Source organism: Panthera leo, chromosome B1 (assembly GCF_018350215.1).
Source record: "Panthera leo isolate Ple1 chromosome B1, P.leo_Ple1_pat1.1, whole genome shotgun sequence".
Taxonomy (NCBI): Eukaryota; Metazoa; Chordata; class Mammalia; order Carnivora; family Felidae; genus Panthera; species Panthera leo.
Window position 1 is genome coordinate 25,648,422 of NC_056682.1, and position 23,901 is coordinate 25,672,322.

A 23,901-nucleotide genomic window follows, 5' to 3' on the forward strand; every position below is an offset into this window, starting at 1 on the left:
CCAGGGAGCAGTGGGATGTGTGGCCACAAAAACAGTGCAGTTGTAGGTCACGTATATTTTTATACACAAAGATCAGTCATCTCGTGTCATGTTTAAATATGGTATGATTAAAGTATTTAGGTATGGTTAGGTAATTTTGTATATATTTTATAATAAGAGTAGAAACATTAAAAATCACTTTTCTTGTTTGTGCAAAAGTAACATTATTTACCATAAGAGCTTTTTACTGTCTGGCTTTAGCAACAGTGGACATTTTCTCTGAATATGAGCTCAGAGAAGACTTGCTGATTTGAGGACATCACTAACGTTCCGTGAGAATCAATGAAGCTTCTCTGCGATTCCTGCTACCGTGGAGACGTTTCATAGCCGAGAAGGCAGAGGGACTATCCATGGATACAAGACACAATCTAACATTAACTATTTCTGCAGACTTTTCTCGAGACAGATGTGTATTAATAAGCATAGAGACTAAGGAGGAGTTCGATTATCCCTTAATATGTGAATAATGGCAACTCTTAGACCGTAAGTAGTAAGTACAGCTGGATGTTTCATTCCTGGTTTCAGCATATCAATCAGCCCAGTCCTCTACTTTGGGCCAAGTAGTACCCATCACCTGGGGAAGTCTAGGGCAGAACCCCCTGCCACTTTTCCTTATTTTCTGAACTCATTGCCTACCCACAAAGCAAGTCATTGGGCAGCCCTCGGGAATTGCTCTCTCTCTCTTTTTTTTTTAAGATTTTATTTTTAAGTAATCTCTGTACCCGACATAGAATTCAAACTCACAACCCAAGGCCAAGAGTCACATGCTCCACTGACTGAGACAGCCAAGTACCCCAGGAATTAATTCTTTTGTTAAATTCAGCAGCCAACAGAAAATCCCCTCCATTATGTGTATTTTGTGGTTGAGGATGTAAGCAGAGTAATAAATGTGTCTCTTAACGACTTGATGGGATAGACGATCTCCTCTAGGACTGAGTTTCTATAACTCTAGTCAAACATCAAGTGGCACTGGTATTGGAGAAGCTTTCTCGTATATTTGCGTGTTTTTCGAACATACAAAGAAGTTGAAGGAATAATACAGAGAATATCTGTGCACCCATGTCATGGATTTAATATCAGTATCATTAACATTTTACTGTCTTTGTCTTTCTGTTTATATATTTATATACACACACACTTTTCCCAGTATGCATTAATGATCCTTGCATAACTGATTATTTCATTGGTATTTGTGGTGCCGTGGCTTGGATCGCTAGGGAAAGGGATCTCTTTTCTTATACATTGTGGCCTGCAGGAGGGCCCCTCAATCAATTCTCTATCTGTCCTCACTACCTCTTCTTGGCCGAGCAGATCCCTTGCTCCCAGGACTCTACTCTCCTTCTGGTCACTCATAGGCTAATCACCAATCTTGCTGATCCATCTCAGTAAGTTTTCCCCCAGATTTCCACTAGAAAGGGATTCCTATATGTGCCAAATGGCCGCCAGCCTCCGTGGGTCCTTCAGTTGGGTACCAGTAGAAGACGTCCTCCCCAACTCCTCTTTTGGTGCTGAGCCATAAGCTGGACCATGAATTATGCCCCTGGGAACCCTGGGCTCTCTAATTCCATGCTGTTTTCTAGATGGGAAATCAACAATCTATCCCAGAGGGAATGCCTCTGAGCTGCATCTTAAAAAAAAAAACTGGCCACGGTTTAACCCCACAAGTCTTTGGAAAAGAAAATTAGTGTTCTGTTACAACACAGCATGGCCACAATACCATCTCCCCAACTGGGAAATGTGGCCCCTTAATGGATCACTAAATTCTAACACTATTCTTCAGTTAGACCTATACCACAAAGACTAGGCAAATGAACAGAAATCCCTTATGTTCAGGCATTCTTTCTCCTAAGGGACAGTAAGGACCAAGTGGAGAACTGTAAGATTACAGTTGCCAGCCTCCAATTAGGACCACCTCACCCATCTCCTATGTCTCCTTCGGCTCCTGCAGAGGCATCCTCATCTCAACGATCCCATTATAGTCCCCTGCCATACCAGGGACCTGCCTTACTCTCACCATCAAAAATCCATCCCCTTGTGGAGGTAGCAGGTGGCGAATTTGGGATTCAATGGGTGCATAAGCCTTTCTCCCTGGTGGAACTAAAACAAATCAAAGCCAAGCTAGGGAGTATCTTTGATAACCCTGATGGATATATTGAAGGCTTTCAATGCATTACCCTCACATTTGACATGACTTGGAAAGACATGGTTAGCCTGGGACAAACACTTTCTGACACTGATTTAGAAAGCGTTAAAAAGGAAGCAAGAATGTTTGCAGATAGCCTGCACCTCTCCAATCCTAAGTACCCTATTGGAGAGACTGCAGTCCTACCTGTGGACCCTGGGTGGGACTATAACAATGAAGCCACCAGTGGGAAAGAAATCACTTCTTTATTTGTATTAAGGCAGGGCTCAAAGGGGCCCACTATAAAGTCATTAACTATCATTCAGACCCAGAAGAAAATCCATCCACCTTTCTAAATAGGTGAAAAGTGAGGCACCTGGGTGGCTCAGTTGGTTGAGCATCCAACCCTTGATTTCGACTCAGGTCATGATCCCAGGGTCATGGGGTCAAGCTCCACCTTGGACTCTTGTTCTGAGCATGGAGCCTGCTAAGATTCCCTCTCCCTCTGCCCCTCTCCCCTGCTCGCTCACATACACACACACTCTCTCTCTCTAAAATTAAAAAAAAAACAAATTAAATAGGCTAAAAGATGTCTGCACAAAATACACCAATCTCAATTTAGACTCCTATGAGGGATGAATACTTTTCTAATGCAATCAGCCTTGACATCAGATGTAAACTACAAAAACTGGCTCAGGAACTGAGAGCTACCTTAGATGAAATGGTGACCATGGCCTCCACAGTCCTCTATAACCATAATCAGGAACCAAAAGGAAGGCAAAAAGAAAGGAAGTCAGGCATGCCCAAATGCTAGCAACGTTACAGGGCCAGGCCACCTCCAAAGGCACCCCAGCAAATAAGGAAAAAGGCAAAAATAAATACCATATTTGCTGACAACAGGGCACTGGGCACTTCCTGTTACAAAGGCGGGCAACAGGGGCACTGGGCTGCTCTCTGTCCCTCGACCTGAAGGAGGCAAGGGCCAGCAACAGCATCCCGGATGATCGCCCAAGAGTGAGGAGGCCCTCTCCAGTCGGCCCCACCTTCAAGGATCCACATGACTGGACTGGAACCAAGGGTGCAAATGGATGTGACAAGTAGGCCAACTGTTTTCCTACTTGATACTGGGGCCACCTCTTCTGCCTTGACTCCCTTCTCTGGACCCTCCTCCTCTAAAACGTGTACCATCGTGGGAGTGTCTGGCTGACCAGCCATCAAACATTTCACCAATCCCCTGTTCTGTGTTTGGGAGGGACAAGCCTTTGCCCATAGTTTTCTAATTTTGCCTGAATGTCTCAGCCTATTATCAGGCAGGGACCTCCTACAAAAATGGAGAGCCGAAGTCATCTTTGGGCCTCATACTGAAAACCATCTGTGGAACATGCTGAGGGCTCTCTTAACATCACCTTCACCAATTCCAACATAGATGTGAAAAGACTGGGATTCCCTAGTCAACCCTGATGTCTTGGATCATGGAATTGTACTAGAAGGGCAATATCAACCACACCCATTATAATTCAACTTAGGGACCCCCATTACTACCCTCGTAAAAACAATACCCTCTCAGACCTGAAGCAACCCTGGGGCTACTGCCCATAATTATCGGTTTTTTAAAAAAAAATTTTTTAATGTTTATTCATTTTTGAGAGAGAGAAAAAGAGAGAGCACGCAGGGGAGGGGCAGAGCAAGAGGGAGACACAGAATCCAAAGCAGGCTCCAGGCTCAGAACTGTCAGGACAGAGCCCAACATAGGGCTCAAACTCACAGACTGAGTGATCATGACCTGAGCTGAAGTCAGATGCTTATCTTTTTTTTTTAAGTTTTATTATTTATTTTGAGAAAGAGAGAGTGAGAGAGTGCAAGCAGAGGAAGAGAAGGGAGAGAGGAAGAAAGAGAATCCCAAGCAGGCCCTGTGCTGTCACCAGGGAGCTAGATTTGGGGCTTGGGGCTCAATCTCATGAGCTGAAATCAAGAGTCAGATGCTTAACCAACTGAGCCACCCAGGTGCCCCTATTACCAAGTTTTTAAAACATGGGCTTCTTATCCCCACAATTTTACCACGCAATACTCCCATCCTAGTAGTTAAGAAAAAGGACAACAGCTATTGCCTAGTGTAGGACTTACAAGCTTTAATGAGGCTGTTATACCCCTTCACACAATAGTGCCAAATCCATATCTTATACTGATCAACTTCCCCCAAACAGCCTCTGGTTTATGGTCCTGGACGTCAGAGATGCTTTCTTTTGCATTCCATTGGCCCAACAATCCCACTTTCTGTTTTCATTCAAATGGGAACGCCCCTGTGAGCCCACCAACAACTTACTTGGACAGTACTTCTGCAGGGATTCAGAGAGAGCCCCCATGTGTTTGGCAAAGCCCTCTCTAAGAATTTACAACACTTACAACTTGATGGGGGAACTATCCTCCAATATGTGGATGATTTGCTCATTTGCTCCCGCACTCAAGAGTTGGCCATCCAACATACTGTCCAAACCCTAAACTTTTTGACAAATCTAAAGCTCAATTGGTACAGCAACAGGTGTCCTACCTGGGAGTTATCATAACCCCTGGGAGACACAGTCTTTCCCCAGAACTAATCTAAGCCATAATTAACTTATCCATGCCTACCACCCGTAAGCAAATGAGGGCCTTCCTGGGCTTTACAGGATACTGCAGAATCTGGATTCCCAACTATGGACATATTGTCCAACCTCTCTATGAGGCCCTGAAAAGCAAATCAGACTCCACTCCTCTTAATTGGGGATCTTGGCAACAGTTGGCTCTTAAGCAAGACGCCTGCAATAGGTCTGCCCAACCCAGCCAAGACTATCCAACTTTATACCCATGAAAAAGAGGGCATCACTCTGGGAGTTTTAACAAAAACTTGGGATCACTCCGCATCCCATGGCTTATGTTTCTAAATGGCTTGGCCCCATAGCCAGAGGATGGCCACCCTGTCTCTGAGTAGGGTCTTCTCTAACAGAAGAAGCTCTCAAACTAACATTGGGAACACCCATATAAATCTTCACCACTCATCAAATTCCAGACCTCATAACTAATCAGGCATCAAATTGGCTTTCTGACTTCTAAAATACCAAATTCTACTAAAAAACCCTCAGCGTGCCTGGGTAGTTCAGTCAGTTAAGCGTCAAACTCTTGATTGCAGCTCAGGTCATGATCCCATGGTCGTGAGATGGAACCTGGTGTGGGGATCTGCACTGAGTATGGAGCCTGCTTAAGATTCTCTCTCCCCCTCCCTGTCTCTGCCCCTTCCCCGCTTACATTTTCACTCTCTCTCTCCCTCTCAAAATAAATATTTTTTTTAAAAAAACCCTCAAATGTCAGTCTGCAATTGCAGGGTTGTCAACCCCACGACCTTATTACCAATCTGAAAGCATGACACAAAAGCCTTCCGTTCAGGCACAAAGATCCTTTCCACGTCCACAAAGCCTCGGCCTGACCTCACCAACAAGCTTTACAAAATCCTGATAAAATATGGTTCACTGATTGTAGTAGCTTCATGGAAGAGGGCAAGAGAAAAGCTGGTTATGCCATAATGCCTATTCTACCACAGAGGCATAAGCCCTCCCAAACAGCTCATCAGCTCAACTAACTGAACTCATTGCTCTTCCTAGAGCACTAGAGCTGGCTAGGGATAAGAGGGTTACCACCTACACTGACTCCAAAGATGCCTTCTTAGTCTTCCATGTCCACACAGCCATTTGGGCAGAAAAAGGATCCCTCACATCCAAAAATATGCCCACCAAACATGCAACCCTCATAACCCACATGCTTGAGACTGTACACTAAGCCAAGGACGTGGCAGTGGTCCACTGTAAGGGTCATCAAAAAGGGGACTCAGAAATAATTCAGGGCAACCAGGCCGCAGACTGGGCTGCCAAGGAGGCAGCCCAACAAGAGCCTCCCCTACAGGGGCCTTCATATCCAGCCCTCTGCCACTGCCACTGACCAAATACATAGAAAAGGACAGAGTCTGGGCAAACAAAAAGGGATTTTTCCCAGACGACAGCAGATGGTATTCGTTAGATGGCATCTTGGCCGTTCCTTAAAATCTTCAGTGGAAACTAGTTAAAGCCCTTCATGACCCCACTGACTTAGGGGGAGATGCTTTACAAACTCTCGTTTCTAGAACATTCCCAGGTAAAGGACTCTCCCAGATGGCTCAACAAATAACCTCCTCTTGCCCCACCTGCACATATAACAACCCGTCGGCCTCAACCAATCCAGCTGATAGAGAGGCATGGATCCCACCCCAGGGAAGCCTGGCAGATGGAGTTCACTCAGATGCCACCCTGCAGAAGAAACAAACACCTCCTCAGGCTGGTTGACACTTCCATGGGGTTGATAGAGGCATTCCCTACATGGACTGAAAGAGCAATTGAAGTAGTCAACAAACTTCTCCATGAAAGCATCCCTCGATTTGATCTCCCAAAGTCACTTCAGAGCGACAGCGGGCCCTGCTTTGTGGCCATCATGGTTCAATCCGTCTCCAAAGCACTGAGTATCAAATACTACCTCCACTGTGCTTGGAGGCCACAGTCCTCTGGGAAGTAGAAAGGGCCAACCAATACCTAAAAGATATTGTTAAAAAACTCACACAAGATACACCACCAAACTGGAAAGAAGCCTTGCCAATCACCCTTCTCTATCATCGCACACTCCCAAGGAGGCCCAGGGTCTGAGTCCTTTTGAGGCCCTCTATGGATGACCTTTCCTAACTACAGACTTCCTGGTGGATCCAGAGACTCTAGGGATACAAACTCATGTTATCTCTCTATCCAAAGACCAACGGGCTTTAAAGGAATATGGCCTAACAGTTTCCACCACCAAACAAAAGGCACCTCCTCTATATGAACCTGGTGACCAGGTTCTAATCAAGGTCTGGAAAGGTGGCTCTCTTGCACAGTTGTTCTCCAAAACAGACATGCCCCGGATCTGCTAACAGCGGCACAAGGAGGAACCTGTCCATTCTTGCAAGAGGAATGTTGCTTTTATGTCAATAAACCCCTCGAAGTCCAACAAGACATACGGGAACTTGTAACCGGGGCCACCAAACTTGAAAACAAATACACACAAACCCCCAGGTGGAATCCCTCCTCTTCCACATGGCAATGGGTTATATATACCTTTTATTCCCCTCCTTCTGGGGCCTCTCTTGATATTACTCTTTGGACCCAGACTAATCAATGTATTAGTATCCTTTGTCTCCTCCAGATTACAAGCCATCAATATTCAATTGGTCCTCAATCAAGGATGTCAACCTTTAGATGCCTGCAACTCTCTCCCTTTCAGAAGTGCCTTGGATGGACACGGCCAGACACCATTGCCTTCTCCCCTTGACAGTCTGCAAGTGATGGACTCACTAAATCTGCCCAACTTCTCCTAACAGTTCAAAGACGTCACAGCGGTAATCTTCCCAATGCCCAATGATATAGGGTCCAGTCACTTGATGGGGGGTGGGGGGAGGGGGAACGTTAGGCAGTCAGGTGTGAGTGAGAAGGGATAAAGCAGGTGCTGGCCACACCCTCCGAGCCATCCTGTGGGGTTAACCGAACAGGAGAGGCCTAACCACAGAGCCTCTGTGCAACAGCCGCAAGGGGACTTCCAAAGAGCTGAACATGTGCACAAAAAGTGCCACTTGCCCTTAGGTAACTCTGAGCCACAACAAAGCCTATTAGAAACTCATAAATATGCAATACACAAATAAATACAATTATAACAGAATGCATCATGGGTAGGCACATGCACAGAAACCAGTGTGTATAACCACCAGCTGTCCATCAAAAATGTCAAAGCCAAATTTACATACGCAAAAAGCTAGGGCTTCTTGGGGCCATTGTCACCCGCACTGTGACATTGGCCCGCTTTCTCTTTTGCAAGTGCACTATCCTTATTTATTCAATAAACTCTATCTCCCCGCTATGGTCTCAGGTCCCCAATTCTTTGGTGCATCAGGGACAAGAACTGAGCGACCCAGTAACAGTTGTTAAATGGTGATTTTTGGTCTATCATTCCTTCAATATATATGAGCCGGTATTCTTCTGAAAAAAGACCATCTTCTATCATCAGCAACTGATGATAATTACAATTCCTCTCAAAAAGACATGGTAAAGGGTTATTTATTTTTTTCACTAAAAAATGTCAAAGATGTTTGCATAATAGTAGGCTCTAGTGGTGGTAAGCACTTCGTTTTCTCCCTCCCTCCCCTCCTCCCTTCCTCCCTTTCTTCCTTCCTTTCTTCTTTCCTTCCTCCTCCCTCCCTCCCCTCCTCCCTTCCTCCCTTTCTTCCTTCCTTTCTTCTTTCCTTCCTCCTCCCTCCCTCCCCTCCTCCCTTCCTCCCTTTCTTCCTTCCTTTCTTCTTTCCTTCCTCCTCCCTCCCTCTCCCCTCCCTTCCTTCCTTCCTATTATTGTGGACTCATGGATTCTTATTTATTCATTGAGTTACTATTAAAGTCACAATTTTCTTGAACTTCAAAGAAGTCTAAAATTTGGCCAGTCGCAGGCCCTTCAAACTGTGTCTCTTGTATTTGTTTTACTTTTTATTTGAAATAATTTCAAACTTACAGAAAAGTTGCAAGAACAACACAAAAAGCTTTTTCATTTGTCACCTAGTCATTAACATTTTACATTTGATCTCTCATTCTCTCTCTCTTTCTGCTGTTTTTTTTCCCTGAGCCATTTGAGTACATTGTAGTCGTGATACCCATTAACTATACACACTTTAGTGTGCATTACCCTAAAACAAGGCACTGTCCTAGGTCTCTGCAGGACAGCTACCAAATCTGGAAATCAACAGTAATACAAGATTACCGTCATCCCTAACTGCTTCAGTGGCCTCCTCACTCAGAAAGAAGTTTAGTGCCCAGTTCTTGGTAGATGGGAGGCATTTAGAATGTTACAACATGCGATCTAAAAACGAAATATCTGTTTCCTATGTGGTGTTTGCACTTCTGGTAACTGTCTCTAGAAATGGAACATTATTTCACTGAAAATTCTTGGATTAAGGTCTGGTGGAAGAAGATAATTGAGAGAAGTTCGCCATAAATCCAGTTCATTACTGTTGTTCTTCTCCAGCAAAATACATTCTTTTTCCATATAAGGACATAAACAACCACAAATAGTTACAGATTTACTTAAGAGCAAGGCTTAAAAAGAAGATTCCCAAGCATATGTGGGGCCTTGCTGACTTTAAAACTGCTTTTACTGTACTTGATCTTTTGAGATGCAAACTTACTTAGAAGGCGCGTTAAAGTTTTCGGATATTGTAAATGGGTTCCAGGTCTTGGTCTGTGCATAGCAAAAGTGACTTCTTGAGATAAGGGTGTGAGATTTTCAAAACAGTCTCGAGCTCTCAAGGGTCTGTAAAATATGAATACTGGTGCTTGCTCCCCCCGCCTTCATGCTAATGGGATTTTTATTATTTTTTTCTGTCTCCCACATGCTGTTTTAAAAAAGGGTTATTTTCTATTTAGTTTTTGGAAGTAATTTTTTAACAATGAGACCCAGTCTAAATAAACTGTGAGGTGTCTTAATTACTTATTAATATAATCTTGTGAGATTCTTAAGTTACAACTGATACATGTAGTGAAAGATACATACGTATATTACAGACATGTATCACTATGTGCAGTTATACTATATGTGACATAGATAACTAATATAGATATGTAAGTGATATATACATATATAGTTATACCGTATGTGATACATTATGATGATCACTTTCAAATCAAAACATATCACATATCACTCATGGATAAAATAGTTACATGCCATAGATTCTAGGGCCATTCTATTTTAAACCCCTCCCATGATTTGTTACCTTCGGAGCTGGTATATTACCTTTGGAGCTGGAATAGACTTCAGGTTTAAGGATTTGTGGCTTTCGTGGCCTTCTGTTTCTAGTGGCCATAGCAGGGTTATACCAGAAGCTTGGACTATCCTCTCTTCCTTCATCCCTTCCTTTCCTTCATGTGCTTACCCAAAGATCATAAACATGTCAATTCTTGACATGTAAGAGGCAACTGTCTTGCTGGCTTCCCTCATGAGCTTCTCTCTTCAGGAGTTTGCATTCCAATGCATTCCTTCCATGAATAATTAGGTCCCCAAACCTCCCGTCCCTGCACTCCCAATCAGGATCTGAGAAACAGCCTTCTTTTGGTGGCTTACTGGTTGCACTGCTTTCCATGTGAGTTTGACCTTAGTCCTTTCCTTCTGGTCCTCGGGTCATTAAGTATTTTATGATCGTTTCCCATTCTCAGGCCTGCCCGCTCTTTTTTCCCACTGTATCTGAGGTGCGAGATAAGCCACATGATTTTTCCTTTTGTAAACACTTAGAAATATGTTCTGAACATGCACAGGGTAAACAATACCTTTGATAGAAAGTATAAATATTTTCTCAATATATGTTTACATACCTATTGCTTAGCCATATGATTTATTTGCACTCGACGAATGAGGAAGCCAGTGTGCATCTCTGTTTAAAAAGCCTCGTGAATTTTTTCTCCTGGAAATCCTACTCTTTCTAAGGGACACAGGCCCACTATGAAAATGTGCTGTAAAAACCCTAACCAGTGATCTCCGGTCATTGCCAAAGTGAAGGGACAGCTCCCATTTCATGAAATGAATTTGTTTTGATAGCAGCCGCTTGGATTACATGCTGTTTACAACCCTTTGTTAGACGGAGAAGAGGGCCATATGCGAGCAGTGTAACCCACGTGACCACAGAAGAGCGTCAGTCCTTTCCATGTGCATAAATATGTCCAGCCAGTCTGCCTGGCAGGCATGCGAACTCGTGCTTCCCCACTTCCGGACCAACCAACGACTATTTTTACTTATTTATGACAGCCTATCTCCAAAAAGAATGTGAGGCAGCTTGCAAAATTGATTAATAGCCATCAGAAAAACAGACTTCAGGGCCAAAGTCGGATTTTTTATCTGGAAGAAAGTTTCACCACACTCAGCATCACAGTTGATCAATGCCAGGAGCGAGCTAAAAATTGCATGGGAAGACTCATTAATGCTCATTATGTACTTTCTGAGCTCCGGAAATACAAATGCACTTCAAACATTACATAATATCTCAGGTTACATCAACCTAGACCACTTGCCATCATGGAAATGTTGTTGACAGCTTCAGAAAATAAAGGACATCTGTGTAACAAAACATACAACGCTTGTCTTTAATGAGGGCCACTCCTTGCCCAAATAAAAATCCGGTCCAGCTACAAACACACTTTTCTTATAAAAGAAAATAGGAGGTTTGGTGATTTGCTGTTTGCCAAACTGAAGAACTACCATACCCAGGAAGAGTTTTTTTTTTTAAACACATACAAAGATTTCCCCTAAATAAGACCTAAAACTTTGGGATGATATTGTATTTCCCAGTATGAATCTTTCAGGGTGGGGATCTTGAGCTGTTTTGGATTTTCCAAAAATGCATGCTGTAAAATATGTCCCAAATCTGAATACCCGTGTCCAGCCCTCACCATTTCTTGCTTGGACTATTACAGTGGCCTTCCAATAGCTCTCCTTTTTTCTAAGCTCATCGAACTAAGGTCTGGTCTCTACAAGGCAGACACCGTAATCTCTGAAGATGGAGATCACATCACAAGTGCCTCTGTTCAGATTTTTCAAAGGCTTGCCATCTCACCCAGTTTCGTGATTTCGTTACATCCCCAACCTCTCCCTCTTAGCTGCTACTCTGATTCTAGCTCCTGCTCATTCCTTTTGCTCACTCTGTTGCTATTTATTATAGTTCCAACATGCTGAGCCACTCCTCCCTCAGGTTCTTTGTACTTCTGTTCTCTCTACCTAGAACATTCTTCTTCCAGTTATCCCACAAGTTTCTGCCTCAACGCCTTCAGGATTCTACTCAAATGTCATCTCACCAAAGGGAACCTTCTCTGGTCACCTTATATGAAACAGCACACCCTTTCTCTCTGTCAATATCTTGCTTTATTTTTCCTCGAATACTTTATCATCGGTTGATATATTATAAAAATTTTTATTAGTTTGTTTGCTGTCTCTCTCTCTCTCTCTCTCTCTCTCCCAACTAGAATGTAAGCTCTATAGAATGTAAGCTCTATGTGCCAGTTCTATTCCTTCTTCCAAGTGATTGACAAACTGTGGAAAACACAGGAAATACACTGCACACAGAGCCCCTGCCTTTGGTTTCCTGACTAGCTTGCAGGCTATATTGATTTTGATTGTATGCCTACTCTGTGCGCACTCTTTGTATTATTCAATGCTTTAAGATATTTTCTCCTGCCACATTCATGAGTGAACTCAGACCACAAGCATGCAAGCATCAAACAAAAAGCAATAATAAAATAATACACATGAAACTATGAGAAGTGTGATATAATAAGGATTGTATATTTGCTCTTTATCAATGGTTCCTGACAGAGCCTCTAAAACCCTTGGAATATTCTATAGAGGCAGGATTAAGTTTTTATCTTTCTATATTCTGAGCGTTTTGTATTCTAGAACGTTGCCTGGCAAAGTGCTCGCTGTTTAATGAACAATTACATTTACCCACAAGCTAAGATATGGCATTTATTTGCTTTTGATTGAAATCCCAACTGAGTGTGATAACACTGGTGAGGTCACACAGATCAAAAGTTCTGATCAGAAGTCATTTGGGGCGCTTGGCTGGCTCGGTTGGAAGAGCATATGACTCTTGATCTTGGGGTCGTGAGTCCAAGCCTTATGTTGGGGTAGAGACTACTTACAAAAATAAATTAACTTTTTAAGAAAGTCATTTATAGCAGAACATCATTACCATTTTTTTTTATTGTCATCTCCCTAAGGGTATTTTTCGACATTTTTTCCCTAGTTACCCCTCATGAAATTTTAATACCACAGATATATTGAATGTTCTTATGTGGTGTATATATACCCACATATCTATATACCTGTGCTTTATGATTAAGAGTAAGATATTTTCACTCAGTCCATAAGAACTAATTTTTGCCCCTATTGTGAATGCATGATCCGTATCTACATTGCCTAAAATTGGGAAAGCCATTACTTAGTATACTGCAGTTAGCCTGGTGGATAAAATCATCTTAAATATGGGGTCCAGGGGTGCCTGGCTGATTCAGTCGGTAGAGCATGTGACTCTTAATCTCAGAGTATGAGTTCAATTTCTGCATAGAGCTTCCTTTAAAAAAAAAAAGGGGGTCCATAGAAGAACAAACAATGGTCCTATTTGACTCTTTAAAAAAGTGGAGAAACATGAGAACAGGTGCTAACTTCCACAGTTACCTCGCTGGGCTATGTCTTCTATGTGCCAGTTCTATTCCTTCTTCCAAGTGATTGACAAACTGTGGAAAACACAGGAAATACACTGCACACAGAGCCCCTGCCTTTGGTTTCCTGACTAGCTTGCAGGCTATATTGATTTTGATTGTATGCCTACTCTGTGTGCACTCTTTGTATTATTCAATGCTTTAAGATATTTTCTCCTGCCACATTCATGAGTGAACTCAGACCACAAGCATGCAAGAATCAAACAAAAAGCAATAATAAAATAATACACATGAAACTATGAGAAGTGTGATATAATAAGGATTGTATATTTGCTCTTTATCAATGGTTCCTGACAGAGCCTCTAAAACCCTTGGAATATTCTGAGTGATGGGAGTGTTTCTGTTATTCATAACAAGCCCCTTTCAACCACAGGGGTTTATGTTGATCAAGTGGCTCTTGGTAGGTGCCTAGATAGCTATGGGATGGGGGCTGGTTGCCCGGAACCGTGTGATTGGACGGTTGGAACTCTCATCCTCAGCCCCAGGACATGCAGAGAGAAGAGAGGGGCTGGAGATTGAGGTCAATGATTTCATCCTATGTAGTGAAATCTCCACACAAATTCCTAAATGGCATGATCCGCAGAACTTCCGGGTTGGGGGATGTGTCAAGATAACGTGAGGGCGGCGCCCTGAGAGCCACCATGGCAGCCCCACCCCCACGGTTATACGTCGCCCCATGAATCTCTTCCATCTGGCTTTTCCTGAGTTGTCTCCTTTATGGTCAACTGGTAAGTGTAGGGAAAGGGTTTCCTCGCGTTCTCTGTAGCAAATTCACAGGAATCCCTGATTTATAGCCAGTCGGTTGGATGTACAAGTGGCACCCTGGAACTTGCAACTGGCATTTAAATGAGGGCAGTCTTATGGGACTGAACCTTTACCCTGTGCAGTCTAATACCACCTCCAGGCAGTATCAGAACTGAGTTGAATTGTAGGACACCCAGTTGGTGTCCTGAGACTTGGAGAACTGGTTGTTGGTGTGGAAAAAACCCCACACGTTTGGTGTCAGGATTGTTGTGAGGAAAAACACCCCAGAAGAAGATCTGGTGTCATCTTGGACAAGGACAAGGCAGTACATAATTAAGTACCAGATGACTGGTCTAAGAGCCCGTGATCTTCAGTGTCTCCTGAGAACCTCCGGAGAGGTGCCCGAGAGGCTGCTGCAGGGATAGAGAAGGGGCAGGGTGTATATTAAATAAATGAGAGGATTTTAACCCTACCTACTTTGTCTTCCAAGATACATTCTGATAAAATTTCATTTGCAGCAGGATTTAGGAGAGCATTAAGATTTATAAAAAACTAAAAAATACATAAAAGAAGGGGCACCTGGGTGGCTCAGTCAGTTAAGCGTCCGACTCTTGATTTCAGCTCAGGTCAGGATCTCACGGTTTGTGAGTTTGAGCCCTGCATGGAGCTCCGTGCTGACAGCGGAGAGCCTGGTTGGGATTCTCTCTCTTCCTCTCTCTCTCTGCCTCTCCCCTGCTTACTTTCTCTCTCTCTCACTCTCAGAACAAAGAAGTAAACTTTAAACAATAGTTTAAAAATAAAAAAATAAGATGATTTAATGCGACATGAAACCACTTTTGGTGCTCACCCCAAGCGCTCCTGCACCTTCGTTTCCCCTGTCCCTGAGTTCTTGATTTTGCTTCATTATTAGTCAGTTTGATTGTATTGTCGAGGAATGTTTTTTTCCAAAACAGGACGTGAATGATACATTTTTGAAGTTGCTGCATTTCTGAACATATCTTTATGTTCACTACAGTTTATGTACAATACAGTTTGGCTGACTACGACAAGCTGGATCTCAAATGATTTTGTCTTCATAGGATATAGGAGTTTCTTCTCATCGCCAGCTGTCCACAGGTGAAGAGGCAGGTGAATCTTACCTGCTTTCCCTTTGTTTTGTAGGTGGCTTGTCTTTTGACCTGGGTAGGACTTATATTTTTTTCTATCTTTATAATTCAAAATATGTGCCAGGATGTGTCTCTTTGTATCTTTTACTTCACGTTTGCCTGGAATTAAATGACTCTTAATCGCCACTTACAGCTATGCAATCGCCTTCGACAAGTATTTTTTTCAGGCCTTTTTTCCAAAACCAACTCACCTGCGTGACGAGCTCAGTTCTCTTTCTTGACGTCTTTTCACATCTATCCACCTTATTTTTATTCTGTGATAATGCAAGTGTGTTTCCATGGGCCTAATTCATCGTCTTCCACTCCAGTTGTGTCCTCCGCACTTCCAAAGATGATTTTAATTTTCCTATTGCGTTCTTAGTGCCCTTTCAGTCCTTCCCTGTGCCATTAATGACCCTCTCCCCCTTTCCTCTATGTTACAGTTCTCTCATCTTGGACTCTTTATTTCTTCCACAGCTTTCATTTCCTAGAAGCTTTGCTGTCTCTCATGCAACTAAGGGTGTTTTACTCCTAGTTTCTATAATAAATCGTGTTCAGAAGTTTGTCTTTCATTTGTCTTCCTGTGATATTTCCTTTCATTTTTTTTCTTCTTTTTTTTTAACATTTGTTCATTTTTGAGAGACAGAGAGAGAGCACGGGTGGGGGAGGGGCAGAGAGAGAAGGAGGCACAGAATCCAAAGCAGGCTCCAGGCTCTGAACTGTCAGCACAGAGCCCGATGCAGGGCTCAAACTCATAAACTGTAAGATCATGACCTGAGTCGAGGTCAGAGGCTTAACCGACTGAGCCACCGGGGTGCCCTTCCTTTCATTTTTTGCAGGAAAAATTTTTATAAGCCCCATTTAGTTTTTGACTTTACTTGTAATCAGTAGAGACTCATTCAGTGTTTGCCAACAGAAACATACCCTAGATGAATCGCTGTTGCTCCCTGACCCTGAATGTAGATAATGAATGAATTCCCTGCTTAGATTATTAGGGGAGATAAGTTGATAGCTATTTCAGATTTCTAACTGATATTCATCTACTGCAAAATAAAAAATTATTTTTTCCATCCCCAATTTCTCATTCTCTGTGTGAGAAAATGACTACATAAAACAGTTTCCAGGGTTCCACTTTCTACTCCTACCCTTTGAGCTCTTTGTGCACAAGAACCATAGCCTTCTCACAGCGACGGAGGTGGCCGGTCTCCTCTTCTCCCTGGACACAGGCCAGTCTACCTATCTCAGTTCCCTTGCAGTTTGGATTCTAGCCAGAGGAATGAGTGGAAGTGATGTCTAGTGATCTTAGGTCTGACCAAGCAACAGCTTCCCTATGCAGCCCACTCTCCCTTCCCACATCTGCTCACTGGCCGTTGGGAAACAATAGAAGCCACATGTTTTTATTGAGGTATAATTGATATTCAAAAGACTGCATATGATGGATGTGTACAATTTGATAAGCATGGCCTTCACAAACATATCCTTCAAAAAAAATCCCAAAGCATATCCATCACCTCAGAAGGTTTCCATGTGTCCTTTTGCGTGTGTGTGTGTGTGTGTGTGTGTGTGTGTGTGTGTGAGATAAGAACACTTCACATGTGGGGTGCCTGGGTGGCTCAGTCGGTTAAGCGTCCAACTCTTGGTTTCAGCCCAGGTCGTGACTCACGGTTCATGAGTTCAAGTCCCACTGGGGCTCTGCATAGCTGGTCTGGAGCCTGCTTGGGATTCTCTCTGTCTCTCTCTCTGCCCTTCCCCTGCTCTCTTTCTCCCTCTCAAAATCAGTAAATAAACTTTAAAAACAAAACAAAACACTTCCCGTGAGATCTACCCTCTTAATACATTTCAAGGTGCACAATACCACATTGTTGACTCGAGGCTCTACGATGGAGCCCTAGAATTTATACATCTGGTATAACTGTTGACTTTACACCCTTTGAACTGCTTCCCATTCCCCCTACCTTTCTCCTCAAGAAGCCACATATTTAAGAGGGCAGAGCCTGTGGCACCTTGGATCCCTGAATCGCTGTGCGCAGACCCTGCCTCACCTCCTCATCACCATCGTGCAACTCAATTTTGACTACTGTGCGAGGGAGGGAAAAGCTCTACTGTATCAACTGAAATGTCAGCGTTTATTTGTTTCAGCAGTGAACATACTTAAACCAATATACATTCTCCTCCTTCTCTTCCTTCCCATCGCAGTTATTTCCTGTGAGTGGCTGGATCTGGAGAGACATAGGCTTGGAGAAGAGGGTGGGACTCCCGTAGGTAGGATGACAGTGCGTAGGCTACCTGCCAAACCACAAGCCTGCGGATAGGGACACAAGTCCTGTTTTCTGCTGTGTACAGCCTGCGGGTTTTGAGTCCTGTTCCATCATGAGGTATTTTCTTATACTTTAGGTGATTTTTGCTCTTTGAAGTGAAGACTGAAGAGGGAGTGAGCCACCTGCTTCTTCCCAACGCACCTTCATTTTCACTATTGGTCATGGGAGTTCGGTCCTCATTCCATGTGTGTTTTCCACCAGGCCGTGGTTTTGGTGATTCCGGTATTAAATTTTTTTTTTTCAACGTTTTTTTTTAATTTATTTTTGGGACAGAGAGAGACAGAGCATGAACGGGGGAGGGGCAGAGAGAGAGGGAGACACAGAATCGGAAGCAGGCTGGCTCCAGGCTCCGAGCCATCAGCCCAGAGCCTGATGCGGGGCTCGAACTCACGGACCACGAGATCGTGACCTGGCTGAAGTCGGACGCTTAACCGACTGCGCCACCCAGGCGCCCCTTAAATTTTTATTTATTTGTTTGTTTGTTTGTTTGTTTGTTTTTAGTGTTGAAGCGGACACCTCTTGGAGTACGTGGCCTATTCCAGAGACGTGCTGTTTCTTCACGAACCTCCAATTTGATGCTCATCAGCCAGGGAAGAATTGGATGTTTCAAATAAGATGAAAGGGAAGACAACATCGACCTCGGATGGTAAGACAAGAATCAGTACTTTAGAACATGTTTTGAACCAGTGAAATATTGTTTAGAGTGTTCTTACCATGATTATTAAATAACAACAATGGTGACACATTACCTATGAGTAACGTTAGACGGCCTATAGGTTATAGCTTTACCATAAATGACCTCTTTGGTCAAAAAACATCCCCTAAAAATTCAGGAAAAATACAAGAGAAAGCGAATTAAAGAGTAGCAGAGTAGAAAAAGCAAAAAAAAAAAATCAGATGCATGTAGTGAAACAATTATCAGTGGATGTACGTTGCATTTATTTTACCTGAAACATTTAATGCCCTTTGTGTTTTAAAGGACAATTTAGGGGCGCTTGGGTGGTTCAGTCGGTTAAGCATCTGACTCCTGGTTTTGGCTCAGGTCATGATCTCACGGTTCATGAGATCGAGCCCCACATCGGGCTCCACTCTGACAGCGTAGAGCCTGCTTGGGATTCTCTCTTTCCCTCTCTCTCTGCCCCTCCCTTGTTCACACTCTCTCTCAAAATAAATAAATAAACTTTAAAAATAAATAGATAAATAAATAAAGGCAAATTATATTTTTAGACTCAAATAGTTCCTCATTTATTGTTTCTACTTTCCCTCTTCAACGCATTATCTTTACTACAGTCGGGATGGGTTTTTTTGTTGTTGTTGTTGTTTTCTATAAATAAGATCACATCAATCCCCAACTTAAAACCTTTCACTTGGAATAAAATCCAAATCCCTCTTACCTGCAAGATCTAGATTCTGACTCCTTTCCAATTTCTTTTCATTTCACATTTTTCTCCATCCCTGCATTTCTTCAGCCACACTGGCCTTTTGTCAGTTGCTCAAATACACTGAATTCTTTCCCACCTTAGATCCTTTGCCCACGCCGATCCCTTGACCGTGAAGCCCTTCCCTGCACGCTTCCGATGGCTCCACACATCTCATGTTAATGTCCCTCCTGAGGTCAGGCCTCCTTTGAGCCCCTGTGTGTAAATTAGGTCTCCACTGCTAGATATTTGATTCTAGCAATGTATGTTTCAGAGCACAAGGCCACATTTGTTGCATTACTTGGTCAGTGCACTAGACAATCCCACTGGAGAAGAAGGGCCACGTGGTCAGTGAAGAGAACTCAATGCCATGGCCATGGCATTTAGTACCGTGCAGGCACGCCGTAACTCCATAATATATATTTTTTAATTGTGGTGAAATACACCGAAAATTACCATCTCAGTCACTTTTAAGTGCACGGTTCAGTGGCAGTAAGTACTTTCACATTGTCGTATTGTCATTCAGAGAACTCTTTCTATCTCACAGATGGGCTCAATACCTGGTCCCTTTAGTAAAGAGAAAAATCCTTTGTAATGTAAAAAAAAATCCCTCCCAATTTAACCATTAGAGAAGTTCAGATTTTAATATACCTGATTTTATTTTTGGGGTTTTTTTAGTCAAATTCTTTTTTTTTTAATGTTTATTTTTGAGAGAGAGCGAGAGGGGGAGGGGCAGAGAGAAGGGAGAGACAAAAAATTCCAAGCAGGCTCCATGCTGTCAGCACAGAGTGCAACGTGGGGTTTGATCTTACAACCCTGAGATCATGACCTGAGCCTAAATCAGGAGTTGGATGCTAAGCCGACCGAGCCACCCAGGCGCCCCCTATATATCTGATTTTCTTAACTAAGAAACACCTGTCAGGTAACCAATGCATACAAAAGAGCTCTAGGAATATTTATAGGGATAGACTGGGAAAATCAAATGTCACAGATAGCTCTGAGCAAAAAGGCTGAGAAAAATAATGTAAATAGGAAACTAGGTACATTAGTAGGTAAATAACGTAGAAGCAGCATATACATTTAAACTATCTTTTGCCTGTAGATGCAGGAAGATCTTTTACAAGTGAATCCTTGTTTAGATGCTGAATTTCCTTCTAATGTGGGTTCTCCGAGGAGCATGTGGCCATTTGATTACATAAACAAGTAATTGGAAGTGTTTTTACTCTAAGACAAGAAACTACCCAAGAGATCACTTGTATCTGGGAAGAGTCAGTTTGGTTTGATTCCTATGAGAGGCTTGCAAAGCTGCGAGATCGTTAATTGCTTTGGAACTCTTACTGCCAGACGAAATCCTGTAGTATGTGTCCACAATGCTCAGAATATTCAACTAGGACTTTTGAGACTTGGAGAGGAGGGAGACATAAATGCATCTGAAAAAAATTTTTTTCAATGTAATAAAAAGGGATCAAAGCAAATTAGAGGCCATAGAGCAGATATGTACAAACAATTATATATTTATATAGTGTGCATAAATACTAATTAAAGTAAGTGGTGAAGGAGTGAGGGGAACTAACCTAATCTGGTTGGAAGAGAGTGTCCCCAAAAACAGTGATTTCATGGCCATGTAAATACTTTTCAGAACTAACACAATTATCAGGCATGTAGCTCAGATTACATACTTGACAAGTGAATCCTTCAGACCCGCCAGTAAGCTTTGTAAATGCCCTTATAAATCATTATGTCTAAAATATGTCATCGCAATGAATTTTTATAAGAGATCTTCACGAAGGTCACCACATATTCAGCCAGGTCAGTTCTTTTAAGCTCCAGGGGATTTTATCGTGGCTTAAATCAAACCCTAACTAATCAATGGGAATTAAAGACAGGCTACAATCAACCCAAGAGAGGCAGTAAAAGTAAATGAACTGAGTGCACATCTCCAGGAGGTGTGTTCTCCAGGTGGAGAGTTTCTCATTACTAGATACCATCGGAAGGCAGCGCTGTCCTAAAGTGCTGAGCTCTGCAGTACTTTTCTGTTCCTATCAGTTAGCATAACATCATCTGGCTGCTGCTCTGGGTATTGATGTTATGTAAACATGCTTACGTAAGGAAAGGAGAAATAAACACGCAACCAACGCAGCCCGGGTTGCTGATCGATGCCAGAGCACGCATGTTTTGAATTGTGCTTTACACGCAACACAAAGCACTACTCTGATAAATTGGTACAATAAGTTGCAAGCTGTTTAGAAAATGGCATCAAAATACACAGCGTGGTTATGCATCTATTCTGTCTTAACTGGCTTGTCACTTCCTACGTAGATCCATCTGTATTCCAACTAGGCCCTAATGGTTTATGCTTATGGGACACCTGGTTGATTTCTTTCTCTAATGCAAAATTGTGTCTGTAGTAAAGCCATGTCTCTTTGTTAACATTGTACTTGGAGATGATTGTCCTAGAGAGCCACTCCGTGTCCCCAGACGCATCCTGGTTGCTATGAAGAACCGTGGCTCCGGGTTTGAATCTAGACTCCACCTCTTGTTAGCTGTGAGACACTGAAGAAATTACTTAACTGCGGTTTCCTCATGGGTAAAATGTGGGATAGTACCTATCTCAAAAGAGTGGTTAGCAGATTAAAGGAGATAAGGTAGCAGGGCCTGGCACACAGTAGCTAATAAGTGGTAGCTACTTTGATAATAGAACACCCCGCTGCATTTGATGATGTGCACACCAGCCTTCATGGTCCCCTCCAGGGGGCGCTGTGAAGGAGCTCTCTCGCAAACATGAGCAGAGGAAGCCCCTCAGCCACAGCGCTGCCTTTGGTAGGTCCAAGGCCGCTTCCCCGTTCTTGCTGGCCTCACCTCCCAGGCCATCCTTTTTTTTTTTTTTTTAAAGTTTATTTATTTATTTTGAGAGAGACAGAGAGGGAGGGGGGAAGGGCAGAGAGAGAGGGAGAGAGAGAATCCCAAGCAGGCTCCACACTGTCAGCACAGAGCCCGACATAGGACTTGAGCCTACAAACCATAAGATCATGACCCGAGCCAAGATCAAGAGTTGGACGCTTAACCAATGGAGCCACCCAGGCGCCCCAGGCCATTCTTCATATAACATAAGCCTGAGTGGACCTTCATTGCTTTGCCACCAGTCACTTACGGGTGGAAACCATCCCTGGGCAGAAATCAAGAAGAGCCCCTGTGCCCCTACTGGGCATGTGCAGCTGGGTCAGAGCACTGACTCAATGACACACACCCCCTCTTCCCTTCTTTCCCACTCACACCTTCTTCTGGAGCCCTGATGTCTGCTGTGCTGCCCGCCCCTTGAGAGCTTAGCTCTTATGTGTGGTTAAGTAAGCAACAGCTGTGAATCATACTCCTAACCTACACATAAATTTGGGGAGGCTTGTTTCTTGTATTTGCTTAGCTTGCTTCCTGAGAAATGATGTCTCCCTCCTTTATCCCATATTGACTAATTTCTGGGCTGGCTGTGGCTATGATAACCTGTGGCCCTTGCAGACACTGTATAATTGGCCAGTTCTGTTCTTACTGCCGATCTATCACAAGGACAGTCTATGATGAAAAGAAAGTATCTGAGTTGGTCACTTTTTTTGACCTTGGTCTTGTTGTTGGTGAAAAAAGACTTGAGTTCCAATACCTTCTAAAATTACTCCCAGGCATATTTTATTTAGACGTATAGAGGTTTGTTTTGTTTTAACAAAGATCCTAGTCAGTGAATGAGCCATGTTTTAATCTACCTCCTACGCCCTAGGGTTATAGGGATGGCCAAACACAGGACATGGGTACTGGGCAGATGAGACCCGCAGAAGAATCGTGAGTCACATATACTCACGGCCTAGAGGAGGACACTGATGTCATGCGGGACCACACCGGAACAGAATGAGTAGCTAAGGGCTGTGGCAGGCGGACTTTGTAGTGTTGAGAGAGTGAGGTGGCACCTGGTTCCCTCGGTGGTTCGTTTGAATAATTCTGCCAGTTGACAGATGACTGAAACCCATTCCTTCCAGATAAGCAGGAACTGCCTCTGGTTTCCTTGATAAGGATGGTTATTTGGCTGGGGACCTTATCCATGAGGTCCACTAGGACAGTCAAGCCCCCTCCCCCAATTTTACCAGATGGCAAGGTGGTCCATGATATAGGGCCTTCATTTTAGGTCTTATACCAGACCTGTCAACATTGTGAACCTCTCATTCTGTCGGTGAAGAACACCAGAGCAAACGGATTTCCCAATGGTGACCATAATTTGCTACAGGACCTTATTTTTTCCTACATGTGACCCAAGACTATGACAAGGTAATATTGTGAGAAAGCAGCAATCGTTTGGTATCTTAAGGCAATAAGGCATATTATTTCATTTCCTTAAATATGTATGTTGTTCTATTCCTTCGATCTAGTTCCCAGTCATTAAGAGGGGAGGAAGAGAAGTTTAGGTTTCCCAATTTGGATGCCTTCTCAAAACAACAGAAAGGTATGTCATTTTCTTTTGTATTGTATATCCTCTGCTTCACAACCTCCCCCCAACCAACCCAGCGCCGATAAACAATTGTCTTTTCTTACATATTTCATGGCATATTTGTATTTCTATTTTTGGCAAAATTAGAAAGCCACGGAGGCTCAGTGCATGCCCTATATTTTGCAAAGGTAATTATCAGAAGGATAAGAACAAGGGGCCATTGTTTCTCTTCTCTGTGCCTTAGGTTATACAGTACTCTCCGTGCAATATAGCCTCTAAAAGAATAAGGTAGACTGTATATAGCATTATAAAAAACA

The 23,901-nt window shown here is 43.1% G+C and overlaps 1 long non-coding RNA gene across 2 annotated transcripts; it reads left to right on the forward strand.

Moving 5' to 3' along the window:
• Positions 1 to 413: 413 nt before the first annotated feature.
• Positions 414 to 23,556, forward strand: LOC122216862. Of its 2 annotated transcripts, none has more exons than XR_006201160.1 (3): positions 414 to 529; positions 18,203 to 18,347; positions 23,526 to 23,556. It is a non-coding gene; the product is annotated as an uncharacterized LOC122216862 (long non-coding RNA). The 2 variants fall into 2 exon arrangements; XR_006201159.1 differs by having other exon boundaries at positions 414 to 522.
• Positions 23,557 to 23,901: the final 345 nt, after the last annotated feature.